Source organism: Mustela erminea, chromosome 1 (genome assembly GCF_009829155.1).
Source record: "Mustela erminea isolate mMusErm1 chromosome 1, mMusErm1.Pri, whole genome shotgun sequence".
In the NCBI taxonomy this organism is placed as follows: Eukaryota; Metazoa; Chordata; class Mammalia; order Carnivora; family Mustelidae; genus Mustela; species Mustela erminea.
In genome coordinates, this window is record NC_045614.1 from 7,238,852 (window position 1) to 7,257,214 (window position 18,363).

Sequence of the window (18,363 nt, forward strand, 5' to 3'; positions counted from 1 at the left end):
CACAAGAAAAATAAACTAACTGATGTAAACCACTCTGGAGGGAGCTTCTGTTTCAAGGGATTTCAGTTAACTGAGAATATCTCCTATGTGGTCAAGTCTTAGGAATCTTTTAAATATGGTTGGAAGCAATGCCTATTCTGTAATTATTCAGTATGATCAGTGTGTCTGATGTATGAATCTTTTGTTTTTAAAATTTTTATTATTACAAACCTCTCCTCATTTGTCCTTTATTGAGAGATGTATGTTAAATGTGTCACTATTACTGGGGGTAGTCAGATTGTGGTTTTTTTTATTTTATTTTTACTTTTTTTTTTTTTTAAAGATTTTATTTATTTATTTGACAGAGAGAGATCACAAGTAGGCAGAGAGGCAGGCAGAGAGAGAGGAGGAAGCAGGCTCCCTGCTGAGCAGAGAGCCCGATGCGGGACTGGATCCCAGGACCCTGAGATCATGACCTGAGCCGAAGGCAGCAGCTTAACCCACTGAGCCACCCAGGCGCCCTGTTTTTTTTTTTTTTTAATTCTGTCTTACTTTTAGGCACTATAGCTAGATGCATACAAATGTGGTCATTTTATATTTCTTTTTTTAAGATTTTATTGTTAGTTATTAGAGAGCACGCACAGGAGGGTGAGGGGCAGAGGGAAAAGCAGGGTCTCTGCTGAGCTGGGAGCCCAATGTGGGGCTCAATCCTGGAATCATGACCTGAATCTTAGGCAGATGCTTAACAGACTGAGCCACCCAGGTGCCCCTCATTTTATATTTCTGATAAATTGTCCTTTCATTCTTTTTTTTTTTAAGGTTTATTTGTTTATTAGAGAGAGAGAAAGCATGAACAGTGGGGAGAGGGGGAAGCAGACTCTCCACTGAGCAGGGAACCTGATGTGGGGCTCGATCCCAGAACCCCAGGATCCCAGAATCCCATTGGGATCATGACCTAAGCCGAAGGCAGACACTTAACCAACTGAGCCACCCAGGGACCCTTGTCCTTTCATTCTTATATTCTCCCCACTTTGCTCCCCTAATAATGTTTTAATTCACTTGGTATAAATGCAAACAATTGACTTAGCTGATAACATTTTCTCCTTACCAGTATGTGAGGACAACCAGAAACGACTTACCTCTCCTCAGCACTGTGGAGTAGTAGTCCCTGCAACACCAAGGGGGATCTCCTCAGCCACTATATCTCCTGTGGGGGCCAAAGAGATCAGGAGGTCCTCAGCAGCCATCACATATGTCCCTGTTATTCCTCACTTTGCTTCTGTTGTGATTTGTTCCCCTGCCTACCTGGTGGGAGATGAGATCCATGTTTCATGAAAAAGGGAAAAGGGTAAGAACATTTTTCCCTGCTCCCCTTAAAAAATGTCGGGAGGTTTCTCAACTCAAACCCGTTTGTAAATCTCCTGGTCAATGTACATGGGCTCTCAAGTGCCACTGCCTATCAACATGTAAGAGCATCTTCTTGAAAACCGAATGTTATAAAATTGGGATTCCCCCATATTGCTCTCTTGGAGAGAGATTCCAGTCCCTCTGAGGTTGAAAGGCACAGTCTAGAAAGGGAGGTCACTGCGCATAGCAAAGGTCCACTCAATACCATCAGGAGCTTATAGGTGAATACGTAAAGAAAAAAAAAAAAAATAGGGAAAGGTGAGAGACCAGAAGAAAAAAGGTATAGCAGCAGGGGCTCTATGTGACTACAAGTAATCCCTCCCTTCCCAAAGAACAGGAACTTTAAGTCTTCTGTACCAAGCAACTGTCAGGTCTATAAACATAATGTTAGTCTTCAATTGCTTACTCATTTAAAAATGATAACAAAAAATAAACCCATAGATACAGGGGAGAAAACAAAAGGTAAAGTAAATTATGTACATTTCCAACATTTAATATAGATATGTATATATGTAAATTATAAATATACACTACACACGACTAAACTAAAACAAAGATCCATAATTTGAATCAATTGAAAACTTAGTTATATATTAAGGTTTATATGTTAAAAACTTACATAAGTTTTATATATAACTATATATGCAACAAATAAAATTTATATATTAAAGAATTTACATATTACAAAGATAAAAGGGTCACCAAGGCTTTTGCACCTCCAAAATTTAAGTTCTAAATTAAATATAACATTGCTAAAATACACTAATTGACAGGGCTTCATAAATTGTTATCAATACTAGGGCTTAAATTATAGCTATACTTGGGGACCCCACTAAATTTAAACATTTCTCCTATAATCAAAAAAATAATTAAAATAGAAGAAAATAGGTGTACCCCACTGTAATTGTAGTAATGTCTAAATTTCCCATAAGTATTGTAACCATCACCCTAAATTATCCCATCTTAATCATCAAGGCCCTGACAACCATGAAAAATAAATTTAAATTAAGGTCTTTGGCTTTATTCCTTGACAAAATGATTCTATGGATACTTGGTTAAAAAAATTAATATGGCTCAGTAGGTGTAAAAACTGGCTTTCAGGATTTAAAACTTATTATTCGGGGTGGATGGGTGGCTCAGTTGGCTAAGCGAGTGCCTTCAGCTCAGGTCATGATCCTGGGGTACTGGGATCCAGTCCCACATTGGGCTCCCAGCTTGGCGGGGAGTCTGCTTCTTCCTGACCTTCTCCCCTCTCATGATCTCTCTCTCAAATAAAATCTTAAAAAAAATAAAACTTATTATATAAGCATAATAAAGAGGTACTTATCTCTACTGCTTCTCCACTTAATAATTCCATTTTGGCTATCTCAAAAATTTAGGATAAATAGCTATATCTTATCTTTTGGTATTAACCAAGTAAAGAGCAGTTGAGAGTTCCTGGACTATGCAAATGGAACTGCCAGCCATATGTGACGAAGCACTGGAATGTTACTGCTTTCCATCTCTTATTTTATAAAAAAAAAAAAAAAAACAAATGGACCAAAGATCAACCAAAGACAAAACTGCAAAATTCCCAGAAGAAAGCATAGGAGGAAAGCTTCTTGACATTGAATTTGGCAATGGTTTCTTAGATGTGATACCAAAAACACTTGCAATCAAAGAAAAAAATAGATAAATTGTAGTTTATCAAAATTAAGATCTTTTGTACTTAAGAGGTCCATCATCAACATTTAAATACTTTTGTACTCCAAAGAACACATCAAGAAAGTGAAACACAACCCATGGAGTGGTAGAAAATATTTTCAATTCATATATGCAAAAAGAAACCTCCATGCAGAATATATAAATAACTCTTACTAAACAATGAAAAGACAAATAATTCAGTTTTAGAAGAGACAAGAGATTTGAAGAGACATTTCTCCAAGGACATAACAAATAGCAACAAATACATGAAAAGTTACCACTAGTCATCAACATCACTGGTAGAAAAATGACCCAAATCACAAGGAGATACCACTTCTTTTTTTTTTTAAGATTTTATTTATTTATCAGAGAGAGGGGGGAGAGAGCGAGCACAGGCAGATAGAATGGCAGGCAGAGGCAGAGGGAGAAGCAGGCTCCCTGCTGAGCAAGGAGCCGATGCGGGACTCGATCCCAGGACGCTGGGATCATGACCTGAGCCAAAGGCAGTTGCTTAACCAACTGAGCCACCCAGGCGTCCCAGGAGATACCACTTCTTACCATTTAGAATGGCTAATAAAAAAAAATTAACAAATGACATTGGGAAATAGCTCATATACCTCATATACTGATGGGTAAAGTATAAAATGGTGCAGCCACTTTGGAAAACAGTCTGATAGTACTTCAAAATGTCAAATATATGATTACTATTTGACCCAGCAATTCCAGTCCTAGGTAGATACCTATTAATTAATTTCGTGTGTCAGCTAGACTGTGTCATGAAATACCTAGATATCTCATTAATGTCATTTTTGGTAGTGCCTGTTGGCATGTTCCAGGAGTTTCACATTTAAATCAATAGACTAAGCATAGCATATCACCCTCCCCAACATGGACAGATATCATCCAATACGATTTAGGGCCTGAATGGACGAAAAAGCAGAGGACAACTGTATTCTCTTTTTCTGTCTGATTGTTGAACTGGGATAGTGATCTTCTCCTGCTCTTGGTATTCCTCTTCTTGGGCTTTGAGACAGGGACTGAAATCTACATTGTGGGCAGTCTGGCTCTGGAGTGTTTGAAAGGTACCACCTACTTTCATAGTTCTCGTAGATTGAGAGATTTCTCAGCTCTCATAGTTATGTAAGTAGTTCCTTATATAAAAAGTCATGTTGTATGTGTATAAGTACGTATAAAGTATGTTGTGTCCATTGTATGTGTGTATATATAATAGATCCTTCTGAACTCACCATAAATTTCAGGGCTATATGTTCTATTTCTCTGGGGAATTCTAATACAATACCCAGGATAAATTAAAATATGTCTGCAGACACACAAAAATATGTGAATGTTCAGAGCAGCAGTACTCATAATACCCACAAAGTGTAAACAACCTAAATGTGCATCAATTGATAAATATATTAATAACATGTAGTATATCCATACAAAGGAATATCATTCAGCAATTAAAAATGATGCATACTACAACACATATGAACCTTGAAAACATGCTAAGTGAAAAGAAGCTATCAGCAAAGGATTTTATGATTTCATTTACATGAAATGTCCAGAAAAGGCAAATCTTTAGAGTGAGAAAATACATTCATGGTAATCTACTCACTAAGAGAGGAAGAAAATGGGATGATAGCCAAAGGAATGATTCTTTTGGAGTGACAAAAAAGTTCTAAAATTGTGCTAGTTGCACAACTCTGGAATTTAATTTAAAAAAAAACATTGAATGTTTAAGTTTCAAATGCACAAATTGTAGGTTATGTGAATTATAGGTCAATAAAGCTATTCAAAAAAAAAACAAAAAAAATCATGGCATAGCTGTATCATTAAAAGCATAAAAAAAAGTCTTATCTCTGAAGCACCTAGAGCAGTAAGTTGCAACATATATTAGCAGCTCTTATATTTTTACCACTAAATATTCATATAGTAATTTATTTAATTGAGATGGAATTTCACATGACTAGGTCAAGAAAAGTTTACTGGTAAGTGGTACCACAACTGGCCATGTTTTCTGTAGAAAATAAAATAACCAGATCCACTACCCCACACCACATGGTGAAATCAACTCCACGAGGATTAAAAATTCAAGTGTCTTTAATAGGGGCACCTGGGAAGCTCAGTCGGTTAAGCGGCTTCCTTCAGCTCCCATGATACCAGGGTCCTGGGATTGAGCCCAGCAGGGGCTCCCTACTCAGCTTGGAACCTGCTTCTCCCTCACCCTCCGTCCTTCTCCCTGTTCCTTCTCTCCCTCTCTCGCTCACTCAAATAAATAAATCTTTAAAAAAATGTCTTTAATAAATGTGAGAAACAAATTCAGTATATAGTTTGGACATTTAAAGGCAAGAAACAAATTATTTTGGGGCCTCTGGGAGGCTCAGTCGGTTAGACAGCTGCCTTCAGCTCCTGTCCTGGTCTCAGGGTCCTGGGATTGAGCCCCATCTCAGGCTCCCTGTTCACTGCGGAGTCTGCTTCTCCCCACTCATTGTCTCTCTCTCTCTCTCTCTCAAATCTTAAAATATTTTTTAAAAAATAGATTTGGCTACATACATTTAGTATTCTGTACAGCAACACATGAAACAACCTAGCAAAATAGTTATAGATGTATAAGACATTTGATAATGCACATGAACAACTCAATAAAATGTCATTAAGATCAGGGCTTAAACATCTTTATTAACTCCGTAAAGGTCATCCACTGAAAATCACAGCAACCACAGAGAACATGATTACTGGAGAAACTTCAGATATATTCCTGAGAAGTGAAGAATGTCCGGTATCAATTGTATTTAAAAATAAATAAATAAAAAGAATTATTATGGCGGGGAGGAACACATTTGCAGAAAATGCCATTACATTGAAAATCTAAAGGAATCACTTACTGGAGTTTAGCATGGTGCTCAAAGACCTAAAGAAGGGACTGACTGGAGGAGCTAGACCGCTTTAAGGATTGGCAAGAACGTTAGATAGGGGAGAATCCTTGTAAAGTGTCCAGGAACAAGGGGAGGGGAAGCAGTTCTCCCGAGCTTATTGTGGGGTCGACGCCCCGCACACTCGCCCTTTCAGCGTAAATACTAAGCAGTGCAGACAGGCACTGGGTCTATTCGGCCCTGCAGCCCCGCCCATGGTGCGGGTCCTAACTTCCGCCTAGTCTCTGGATCCCATTCTGTCCCCGCCCCGGGGCCTCGCCCAGCCCTGCCCACCCACACCCAGGCGGGAGGAAACCAGCGCTCTCCCGCCTGAGGTGGTCCGACCAGGCTGATGGCCGCCCGCGGGGGCCCGCCCCTTCCGACCTCAGGCGGGAAGCGGAAGTGAGATCACGCAGGCGCCGGGGTCTTTTCCGCCGCTGGTCTGGTTTCGCTTTGGCTGTGAGTGCGCGCCTGCCAGCGTCTGGAAGCTAACACGAGGGAGAGGGAAGGGCCTGGGGGGCTGGAAGGTGGCATTTAAAGGACAAGTGTCTCGGGCCTCCCAGGTGCCTGCTTAAAGAGACCTGGCCCGTGGAGAGCCTGGCGGGCTCAGTGAGTGGAGCGAGCCACTCGATCTTGGGGTGGTGAGTTCAGGCCTTACCTTGGGTGTAGGGATGACAAACAAGAGGGCCTCGGGAGTAGCTTCTCAGGAAATAGAAGGGCGCTTCTGGGGGGTCGGTTCATACACTGCTTCCCTCTTCAGGAGCCTGCGAAGCAACTTTTGTTACTTTTCTGCAGGGGGAAAAGAGCTTCATCCGCCGAGTTGGTAGATTCTGGCGGTGTCCTCGCGTCCTCACGGACCACGCGGTTCCGGCGCACTCGGGTGAGCACTGTGGGGGGGCAGGTGGTTCCCATGAGCCTGTTTCCCTCTTGGATGCAAAGGAATGTTTTATCTGACGGTTTGACTTTATTTTTTGCGCGTTCTTTGCTTCTGATGCATTACGTTCACGTAGGAAGTTAATATACTTTCTCTTTTTTTTAAGATTTTATTTATTTGATAGAAATCACTAGTAGGCAGAGAGGCAGGCAGGCGGGGGGAGAGGGAAGCTTCTCTGCCTACTTGTGATCTCTCTCTCAAAGAAATAATCTTTTTTTAGAAAGTTAGGCATAAAATATAGACAGTTAAAAAACAAACATAAAGGAAGTCTGTGGCAAAATGAAGAAACATAAAGGCAAATTAAATAGAAAACGGAACAGATACAAAATATGAAATGGCGGTTGTCTGAAAAGACACACAAAATGCACACATGTTGAGCAAAGTGTGGCATGGACTTGCCCCTCTGTCAAGGCAAGGGGAAGCACACATCTGTTTGATCGGAGGTTCCAACCAACGCCTGTGGGAGCTTCAGCACTTTAACATGTTCTGAGTTATTTTGTAAAAACTTTGGCATTCCTTTTCTAATCTTTTTAGGTTAAATATGGAAGAGCTAATGATTCTCTTTTTCTCCATTGTCTTGCCCAGAAACCAACAGAATTTATGTGGGGTGTGTATATAGAACACCCTTTTTTTCCCCCATCTGTTTATTTTCCCATGTCACTTATGAATTGATAAGTCAGTTATTACTTTATTGTCTATCTTCTACGATAGGAATGTTGGATCTTTTATGTCTGGGGCATTTTCTCTATATGTAACTGTTCTCATGAGTATCTGCCACAGACATAACTTACTATTTACTGAACAGAAGAAAGGAATAAATCCTCAGTAAGAATTGAAATAAACAAGCTTCAAGCTTCCCATCCAAGGAGGCAAGCTCAGTGGTATTGACAGAAATGATTTTTTTTTCCTTTATATACTCAGCCACAGCCTCGACCAGTGCTGTCCAGTAAAAGTATGTGTAGACCATGAACATAATTATTTTCAGTATCTACAATGAACAAAAATGAAAAAGCTAATATTATTTTGAAGAATATTTTACTTCTTTATTATATAAAGTAGTTACTGCAGTATGCAGTCAGTACCAAAAATTTAGATGCTTTGCATTATTTTCTTCATTCAAAGTTAAAAATTCATTGGACACTAAATTTTAACAGATATGTTTTATTTGTGTTTAGATCCTTACAGTTGAATGAATAGATTCACACTTAAAATCTTTTTTAAGGGACACCTGGGTGGCTCAGTGGATTAAGGCCTCTGCCTGCGGCTCAGATCATGATCTCCGGGTCCTGGGATTGAGCCCTGCATCAGGCTCTCTGCTGAGCAGAGAGCCTGCTTCCTCCTCTCTCTCTGCCTGCCTCTCTGACTACGTGTGACCGCTCTCTCTCTCTCTCTCTCTGTCAAATAAATAAATATCTTTAAAAAAAAATTTTTTTTAAGAAAAGGTGGGGAAGGATGCTTGGCTGGCTCAGTGGGTAGAGCATGCAATTCTTGATCTCAGGGTTGTGAGTTTGAGCCCCATGTTGGGTGTAGAGATGACTTAAAAATAAAATCGTTAAAAGAAACAGATTCAGATACACAAATTTTTCCACATATGTGTGAGCTCAAAACTCTAGTGAGACATCTGATATGTAACAGTCCTCAGTTATTGGCAGTTGATATTAATAATCTCTTGTACACCGTCCTGTTATAGTAGCTTTCATGCATGTCATCTGCACAGAAAAAGTAATTGATCCTGTTAAATTGTTACTAATCAATATTTTTGATTGATTTATTGATTAATATGAACCCCACTTCAAATAACCTGATCTCCAGAGAGATGGAGAAGGCCCTGTCCACTTATCATTCTTGATCTGCTCTGAAATAATCTTGGTTCATATAGTGCAGCATTCCAGCAGATTTCACCCTCAGCTTTGCAGGATGATGGCCTAGAATATGTCCCATAATAAGTCCTTGTTGATGCCCTTTTTCAGAGACACTGCTTTAGGTTCTGCCTGCACAATACAGAGTCCTGAGGTCGGAACCTGAGCCACCGAGGTGCCCCTGGACAAGAGCTTTTAGACTTGTATTAAGTTTATGTGTTAGAGGCTTCACTGAAGCCAGGAATGAAGTGTATCAACCATGAGTGAGTTATCAACAGAGAGAAGAGTGTTTAGCACTGTTTTCTGAAAGGTATATGCAAAACAAACTCCAAAGCCAAAGGAGATATAAGACCAAAGAAGGCAAACAAGTGTAGTTTGATGAGAAATGGTTTATTAAGGAGACTCACAGACAGAAGTATGGCTTAGGTAGCCACAAGACAGAAAGATCTCCACAACCCTATGACTCTTAAGATGTGTTATTATATAGCCTTAGAGGCTGGGAGTACATGCTGGGGTACCACACAAGAGAGGAATGTTTCAGAATGAATGTGTGCCACAGTCCTATCTCTCGGCTTAGGTCATGATCCTGGAGTCCTGGGATCGAGTCCCACATCGCGCTGCCTGCTCAGTGGGAAGTCTGCTTCTCCCTCTGAATCTCTCCCCTCCCATGCTGTCTCTCTTTCTCTCTCAAATAAATAAATAAAATCTTTTTAAATAAATAATAAAATCTCTTGTCCAGTTTTCTTCTTGCAGCAAACTCCTGAGAAAAGAGATGCCTGTAAGCACTGATGAATTTATAAACCAAGGAATGCACACTTTGAGTCTCGTCATATAAGCACCTGCCATTTATGAAATGCAGATACTGGGTTTATTTGGTATTCTCTCATTCTGATAGGCTGTACTTTGTGAGAAAATTCAACAGGGCTCAGAGTGACTCTTCCTTTAGGAAGCTGTGGAAACAGGTCTACCTATAAGGAAATACATGTATCTGGTAGATGTAGCATGTCATTTTTATTGAAGGATCAACTTTTTTCTTACCTAAGAAGAACCTTTTAAACATTCAGTCTTCATCTTTTCTGCTTCTATCCTTGTTTCAAGAAAGAACAACATGTCCTTAGAAGGAAAACCTAGGAGAAAAGAAAGAAGACTGAATACCAGAGATGACTGTAATTGCCACATTTACCTGACTGGAATTCATTCCATTCTAGCTTGAAATTCCCGAATATCTCTCTGCATTCAAGTTAATCCACGTGAACAGACACTGTTGCCATACAGTGCCACAGTGATTCTCACTCAGCTGTAGTCAGAGAAGGGCATCATGAGCGATACTGCCCTTGAAGAGAATCATGTTGTTTAATTTCAGAGTCGTTTTTTTCACCAACTTCCTAACATCATTACTAAATTGTTGGGGCACCTAGGTGGCTTAGTGGGTTAAGCCTCTGCCTTTGGCCCATCAGCCTCTCTGCCCAGCAGGGAGCCTGCTTCCCCCATCTCTCTGCCTGCCTCTCTGCCTACTTGTGACCTCTCAGTCAGCCTCTCTCGCTCTCTCTCGCTCGCTCTCTCTGTTAAATAAATAAATAAATAAAAATCTTTTAAAAAAATAAATAGTTGACATAGCCAAACTCTTCAAATCCATTGTACTGGTTTTTGGCCTGTTTAATTTTTTTTTTTAATTTTATTTATTTGCCAGAGAGAGAGAGAGAGAGTACACACAAGCAGGCAGAGAGGCAGGCAGAGGCAGCGACGAGAGAAGCAGGCTCCCCACCGAGCAAGGAGCCCGATGTGGGACTCGATCCCAGGACCCTGGAATCATGACCTGAGCCGAAGGCAGTGGCTTAACCAACTGAGCCACCCAGGCGTCCCTGGCATGTTTAATTTTGTAACAGATTCAAATGAACCTCACTATTTTTAACTCCTTTAACCTACATGTATTTTGATAATTTCTTATATTTGTTATTCTCTCATACTTTCAAACAAAGTGCAGCGTAAAACCAAATACTCAGTAATTTGGCAGAATATTTTGAGAAAAAAAACATGCAATAGGATAGAAACACTGAAATTTTATAAAGTGGTATTTTATAAAGTTTATATTGAAAGTTTATAAAGTATTTTTTTATTTCCCATACTTGGAAAAGATTGAGCTTTTCCTTAGCTAGAATATTAGCATGAGTGATAGATATTTGAGATAAGGGACATTTTCCAAAGATAAAGCAATTTTTCTTGTGAGATATTCTCAGTGTGATGAATTTGGGGATATACTAAATCTACCTCGAAACTTGTCACTTCACAATTCCAACAAGATTCATTCCCACATATATAAATGGATGTTGAGTTTTGAAAACAATTCCCTGAAACAGGGACGCCTAGGTGGCTCAGTCGGTTAAACATCAGCCTTCTACTCAGGTCATGATCCCAGAGTTCTGGGATTGAGTCCCACATTGGCGTCCTTGCTCGGCAGGGAGCCTGCTTCTCCCTGTGCCTGCTGTTCACCCCACTCGTGCGTGCTTGCTCTCTTTCACAAATGAAATCATTAAAAAAAAAAAAAAATTGAAATTCCATGAAACAAAAGGAATCCCTCTAGGATTTTAAAAGATGGCCCACTGTGCTGGCAGAAGGAATCTGTTATCCCAGCTGGAAAGAAACGAACAGGGCAGGAGGTATATAAATGCACTGGAAATGGTATGAATCCTAATCAGCACTGCAATGCTATTTCTATTTTGATACAGGTAGCATCAATTTAATGACTCAGAAATTTTGAAGCATCATTCATCTATTCTCCTACAGGCAAGAATTCATGTTGAATGGGAACTCTCTGTGAGCAGTGCCAGAAAGACTTGAGTGAATGCTCATACCTTTAGACACAGGAGAACTCAGAATGGAGGGACCACTTTCGAGAGTAAGGAATATGGAAAAGGCTTCCTTTCTCTCTGTAAGTGGAGACAGACTTCCTGGGTTTAAACAACACGGAAAAAACCATCTGACTCCTGTGGAGAGCCATGCAGCAGGAGCAAGGAGTCACGTACTAAGCAAGGCATGAGGGGCCAGGGCTGTAGATAGTTTGCCTAAGGAATGCGAGCAGATGCAGGGAGTCACGTACTAAGCGAGGCCTGAGGAGTGGGAGGAGTGAGAGATTAACCCAAGGACTGTGAGTGCATTCGCGGGTGACGTTTGATAGATACCAGGAGTCAAGGGAAAGGCGCATGATCTGTAGAACAAAGAAAACCTATGGAGTCACGTACGTGCTCACGAGCACGATGCATGCACATAGATAGTCCTTCTGATTGGTAGTTTTGAGCACGATGCATGCACATAGATAGTCCTTCTGATTGGTAGTTTTGTTAGTCGTGGTATACTCTGATTGGATATAGTTCGCACTTGGTGGATATATACTTGGGGGTCTTAGACTGGATGGGGGGTCCCCGGCTGAAGATTGTGAATAAAGAAGTTTGCCACTCACCTCGCCTACGGGTCGTTCTTGCGGGTCGAGAGCGACAGACTCCAAATATTTTGGACTGGAAAACCAACACCCAAGAGAAAACCTTCACGTGCAGTGATGTGGGAAGGCCTTCCTTGATCAGTCTTACTTCAAAGGACAAATGACAGCTCATGATGGAGAAGAAAATCCTGTGAAAGCAAGGAAGGTGAGACACCCGTTCTTCACGAGTGCCTGAAGAAACTTCCACTGCTAACAGATTTATGAATGTGAGGAATGTGGTGAAAATATTCCTTCTTGTGCAAACCTTTACATACACATGTGAATTGACAGGAGAGAAACCTTATAAATGTCAGGGAGTGAGAAGCCTTTGTTACATCTCCCAATTTTAAGAGATATACAAGATCTGATAACTGAAGAGAGTATCTTTGTATGTAAGAATGTGGAAAGATTTCCTCATGTCTTAATCACACTGGAATAAAGTACTACCAGTGTAAGGAATGTAGGAAAGCCTATACTGCACTCTCAAAACATACGGAACATACTACAAGCTCACACTATGGAGAAGCCTTTTAAATGTGACAAACAGGAAAGCCTTTACTGCTTCTTCATGTTTTATTAATCCTCTCAGAACTCACAATGGAGAGAAACTGAGTGTAGTCTGTGTGTGGGAAATCATTTGCCAGTTTCCACTTTATCACTTACATGCATACTCACACTGGAGAGAAATACTACGATTGTTTAATAAAAGTGGGAGAGCTTTTATTGTTGCCTCAAAAGTAGCACAACCTTTAAGAATTCATACTGGAGAAAACCCTTATAAAACACTTATAAATGTAAGGAATGTGGGAAAACCTTCATTAGTTATTTTTCTCTTGGTAAACATAAAACATTGAACTCTGGAGAAGTACTTCGAATGTAAGGAATGTAGAAAACCCTTCCAAAATTATTTCTGTTTTAATAATCCCAATTGAAGGGCGCCTGGGTGGCTCAGTGGGTTAAACCTCTGCCTTTGGCTCAGGTCATGTCAGGGTCCTGGGATGGAGCCCTGCACTGGGCCCTCTGCTCAGCAGGGAGCCTGCTTGCCTGCCTCTCTGCCTACTTGTGATCTCTGTCAAATAAATAAAGTCTTTAAAAATCCCATTTGAATTCAAACTGGATTAAAACACTATGGATATAAAGAATGTGAGAGGGGCGCCTTGGTGGCTCAGTTGTTTGGGTGTCTGACTCTTGGTTTCGGCTCAAGTCGTGATCTCATGAGTCTTGGGATTGAGCCTCTCATTGGGCTCTGCACTCAGCAGGGCATCTGCTTGGGGCTTCTCTCCCCAATGCCCCCACACCCCTGCTCCTGTATGCTCTCTCAAATATTTTTAAAAACAAGAATCTTATGTCTGTTGACAGGCATTAGTCTTGTGGGTGGTTGTAAGGTCTGTTTTAAACATTTATCATTGTGTCCCAACCTTTTCTGGGGCATGATGTATCTTTGCCCTGATTGGCCTGGCCAGGCCAGTCTAGTGGCTACACCTTAAATGTTGCAGCCCGCCCAAAAGTGGGCCTACATGATTCACACTTTATTGTCCTTACTGTCTTCTACCCACCTGAATACTCTTACTGGATTGACTTGGTCTTACATTTCAAGCACAGTGCCTCAGGGCATCACTGTTCAAACTGCTCATGGAGTCCATCTACACTGAATCATACTGGCCAGGGTAGGGTATGCAAAACATGTCGTAATTTTGGAAAGAAGACCTTGTGCCCCTCTCGTCTGATCCTATCTCATGGAATCTCAGGATGATGCATGGAATGAGTGGAGAAGAGGTGAGATTACACCTTGTACCAAGAGGCAGCATGAGTACATGCCCTATGAACACACCCCTGCCAACTGGGAAGGCCTTCTATTCAAGCTGTGTATTAGGAGGGTGAGTGAGGACAATGAATGTGCTCTTCCGTTCCTATACCCAACACCACAGCCTGGCAAAACATCCTTACCATCTGGAGCTCAAGCTCCAAGGAGTCGTGGTGATGGGGTCTAGCTCTGTGCTAATCATTCAATCCATGTGCTGTGAAAACAGCCTTAGTGATACAAATTCATACAGCTCTGATGCAGAGCAGTGTTGGGTTGGTTTATGACATGTGTGGCCATCAGGGCTGCAGCTGCTTGATGACACTTTTTGAGGCTTAATGAAACCATTCTAATAATCCAAATCAAACTTCACACATGTCTTACAGCTTCGGTGGGAATTATCTGTTCACCTTTTTCTCTTGCTCTCATTCACTTTTTTACCTGGGAAGAATGCAAATCCCTGATCACTCTTCCACTGGGCCATTTGTTAGATGTGCCTTTGCAGTGTGGAATCTTGAGAGATGAGATCATCTGTCCTGTTAAGATAAAGAGCCTGCTTGCTGACTGCTTCAAATAAACCGTGTTCTGCAAGCTCAGCGTTCTTCTCCAGCACCTGGGCCCCTTGGAACCCCTGTGAGACGGGACAATGAAGCCAATTTACACATGCTGCTGCTCATGTTACTGGCTATACCATGAGTCAGTTATTGCCCTGGTCTCTAACGTCAGTCTCAGCTCCTCTGCCAACACCTGTGAGATAGTGACAGGTTCACCTAACACCTTGGAAGAAGGGAATAATCAAATCACACATTCAAGACTTTTGGAAATGGAAAGCAATTCTAATAGAGTCAAGGTTTTCTGGTAGAGGGAGAACAGTGGCGGCCAGGCTGAGTATCTGCAACGCAGTAATGAAATTTCTTCCGCAGGAGGTTTCCTCTCTGAGCAAGAGGGGAATAGTGCCCCTACTCTGCTGCTTCTTCATGAAGTTTGTAAAGTACTGTAGTTACATCAACTTGTTTTTCATTAATTTGTTAATCTTGTGCCCTTTCAATAGTCTCTTTTTACACATACTGTTTATGGAGCTTATCTATTTGAAATATTTTAAAATCCTTTGCTTTCATTTGGAACATTAGCCCATAATATGTCATTACTAATAAAAATGGATTTATGTCTCGCATGTCATTTTTTCCAGTATTTATCTCCCCCTAATTTGTAAACTGCTATATTGCCCCTATTCCATCAACCCCATATATAGGCCTTTATTTCCCCCTCATTTCTTTTTATATTGGACAAAATGGTAAACTCTTATCACTGGTTCTTTTCTTTTTTTTTTAAGATTTTATTTATTTATTTGACAGACAGAGATTAGAAGTAGGCAGAGAGGCAGCAGAGAGAGGGGAAGGGAAGCAGGCTCCCCGCTGAGCAGAGAGCCCGACTCGGGGCCTGAGATCATGACCTGAGCTGAAGGCAGAGGCTTTAACCCACCAAGCCACCCAGGCCCCCCGGTTCCTTGCTTTCAATGTAATGACATGACATTTTATAAATTTTTCATATTTTTTTCACATTTTATGGAAAAAAAAACACTGACACTGGGGATTCCTGCTTTATTCAGGAATGGTTCTAAAATTTCTCCATTAGGGGCGCCTGGGTACCTTCGGCTCAGGTCATGATCTCAGGGTCCTGGGATTGAGCCCACATCGGGCTCTCTATTCAAAAGGGAGACAGCTTCCCCCTCTCTCTCTGCCTGCCTTTCTGCCTACTTGTGATCTCTGTGTCAAATAAATAAATACTTTTTAAAGTCTACGGCCATACTACCCTGAATGCGCCCAATCTTGTCTGACGTTGGAAAATTGTTTTAAAAATGAAAAAAAAAATATGGGGTGCCTGCGTAGCTCAGTGGGTTAAGGCTCTGCCTTTGGCTCAGGTTCTGGTCTCAGGGCCCTGGGATCGAGCCCTGCATCGGGCTCTCTGCTCAGCAGGGAGCCTGCTTCCTCCTCTCTCTCTGCCTGCTTGTGATCTCTTTCTCTCTGTCAAATAAATACATAAAATCTTTTTTAAAAACATAAAAATTTAAAAAATATAAAATTACTCCATTAATCATGTTTGCTGTTGTTTTGAATGGAAAACTGTCTTTGCAGTTAATAAAGATCTTTTAAAACACTGATTTAAAAATTTTTTTTAAAGATTCCATTTATTTATTTGACAGACAGAGATCACAAGTAGGCAGAGAGGCAGGCAGAGAGGAGGAAGCAGGCTCCCCACTGAGCAGAGAGCTGGATGCGGGGCTCAATCCCAAGACCCTGGGATCATGACCTGAGCTGAAGGTGGAGGCTTTAACCCACTGAGCTACCCAGGTGCCCTGATTTTTAAATTTTTTTAAGATTTTATTTATTTGACACAAAGAGACAAAGATCAAAAGTAGGTAGAACAGCAGGCAGAGAGAAAGGGAGAAGACTCTGCTGAGCAGGGAGCCCAATGAGGGACTCAATGCCAGGACCCTGGGATCGTGACCTGAGCCCAAGGCAGACAATTAAATGACTGAGCCACCCAGGAGCCCCTAAAACACCGATTTAAAACATATTTATCAAGACTTGTTCATGGGCATCATTAAATGTTTTGTGTGCATCTACTGAATTGATAACCTATTTTGCTACATTAGTTTTTCATGTTTTACTGCACAAATCCTTTGATTTTTATGTAGGCAAAGAAGCATTTTAAAAAATCGTAACTGGATGGGTTCCTGGGTGGCACAGTTAGTTAGTTGGCCATCCAGCTCTTGGTCTCAGCTCAGGTCCTGATCTCAGGGTCATGGGTTAAGCTGAGTTGGGCTCTGCACTCAGCACAGAGTCTGCTTGGGACTCTCTCCCTCTGCTCCCCCAGCCCACGTGTGGGCTCTCTCGTAAATAAATTTTAAAAAATAAAAGTTGTATCTGCATTTCCTAACTTGCTTTAAAAAGTCCTTTGAAACTCTCAATTATATACGCATTTTATAGTTTACTTCTTAAATATAATCTATTTAAAAACACCGACGTCTTTAATCCTCATAGGATATATTTTAACATATGAGATGAGTAGTGGATCCAATCCCTCTTTCTCCCAGAAAAGATGGCCAATTGATTAAGTACCAATCATAAATTATTTTTGACCTACAGATAAAAAACTCCGACTTTATTAAATAAAGTCCTGCACTAGTATTGCATTTGCTTATGCTCTTATCCATTTTGATTATAGCAGTGTTGTAAGTCTTAATATTTTGTGGTAAATATAAGAAGGTTGGGAATGTTACATTTACCACAGTAGGTGCTCGGCTTAAGGTACTTCCATTGATGATATCATGTTTGCCTAATTCTTGTGATCGTTGCCTATTTCTATATGTTTGAGTAATCACTCTTCCAGTCTTTAGTGGCACATCAGTACAGAAAAGCCCTTCATCTGTCAGCTCAACTTAGGCTACTTAATGGTCTGCTGGCCGTGTCTGCAGGCAACTGGGCTTGTCATTTGTGTCTCTGTAATTAAACAAATGTCTTTCAGACTGTATAGACTGTTTTCATGGATAAAAACGATCTCATGTCATGTCTCTGGGGTGATGGGTTTTGCTTCTGGAATCATAGTCAAGTGGGAGGGATTGAGACCAGACCTGGCTGCTGCCAGCTCTGCATTGAGTCTGTGGTACACAATCCTGTTACCAAAGCAAATGACTTTGTCTTCACCCTGGTCAGAAGAGACATCTCTCCAGGACCTTAGTCAGTGGGGCTGACACTAGGACAAGGTACTAATTCAGGATCCAAAGATAGCAGTAGTATTTCTGGTTATGTGGATAGGTAGGGCTCATAACACATCACTTGGCAGGCATAAATGGCCTCAAACCACAACTGAAAGGGATTGGAAACAAGTCACAAGGCTAACTTAGGGTTCACCTCCATGACTCAAATTCTGCAGGCCTGCCTCAGAGAGGGGACTGAAGGGCAAGACTTCTTCTGGGTGGGCAGGATTCCTCCTATATTGTGGCTCAGTGTCTGGAGCCAGGTTGTGGGCTGCTTCAAGATCGGCAGGGAGACCAAAGTGAGCAGGCCCACCTCGAGGAACCAGTTGGACACAAGTTCCTTCTGGATTCCTTTATGGTCTAGACTTGTTGAGGGCCAATATTAAAATATTTCTCTAGGGACGCCTGGGTGGCTCAGTTGGTTGGACGACTGCCTTTGGCTCAGGTCATGATCCCGGAGTCCCGGGATCGAGTCCCGCATCGGGCTCCCAGCTCCGTGGGGAGTCTGCTTCTCCCTCTGACCTTCTCCTCGCTCATGCTCTCTCTCACT

At 41.3% G+C, this 18,363-nt stretch overlaps 1 long non-coding RNA gene across 2 annotated transcripts; it reads left to right on the plus strand.

Annotated features, from left to right (window-relative positions):
• The first annotated feature begins 6,292 nt into the window (after window positions 1-6,292).
• On the plus strand, window positions 6,293-11,751 carry LOC116571894. Of its 2 annotated transcripts, none has more exons than XR_004278035.1 (3): window positions 6,293-6,625; window positions 6,780-6,864; window positions 11,562-11,751. It is a non-coding gene; the product is annotated as an uncharacterized LOC116571894 (long non-coding RNA). The 2 variants fall into 2 exon arrangements; XR_004278038.1 differs by having other exon boundaries at window positions 6,293-6,443.
• Window positions 11,752-18,363: the final 6,612 nt, after the last annotated feature.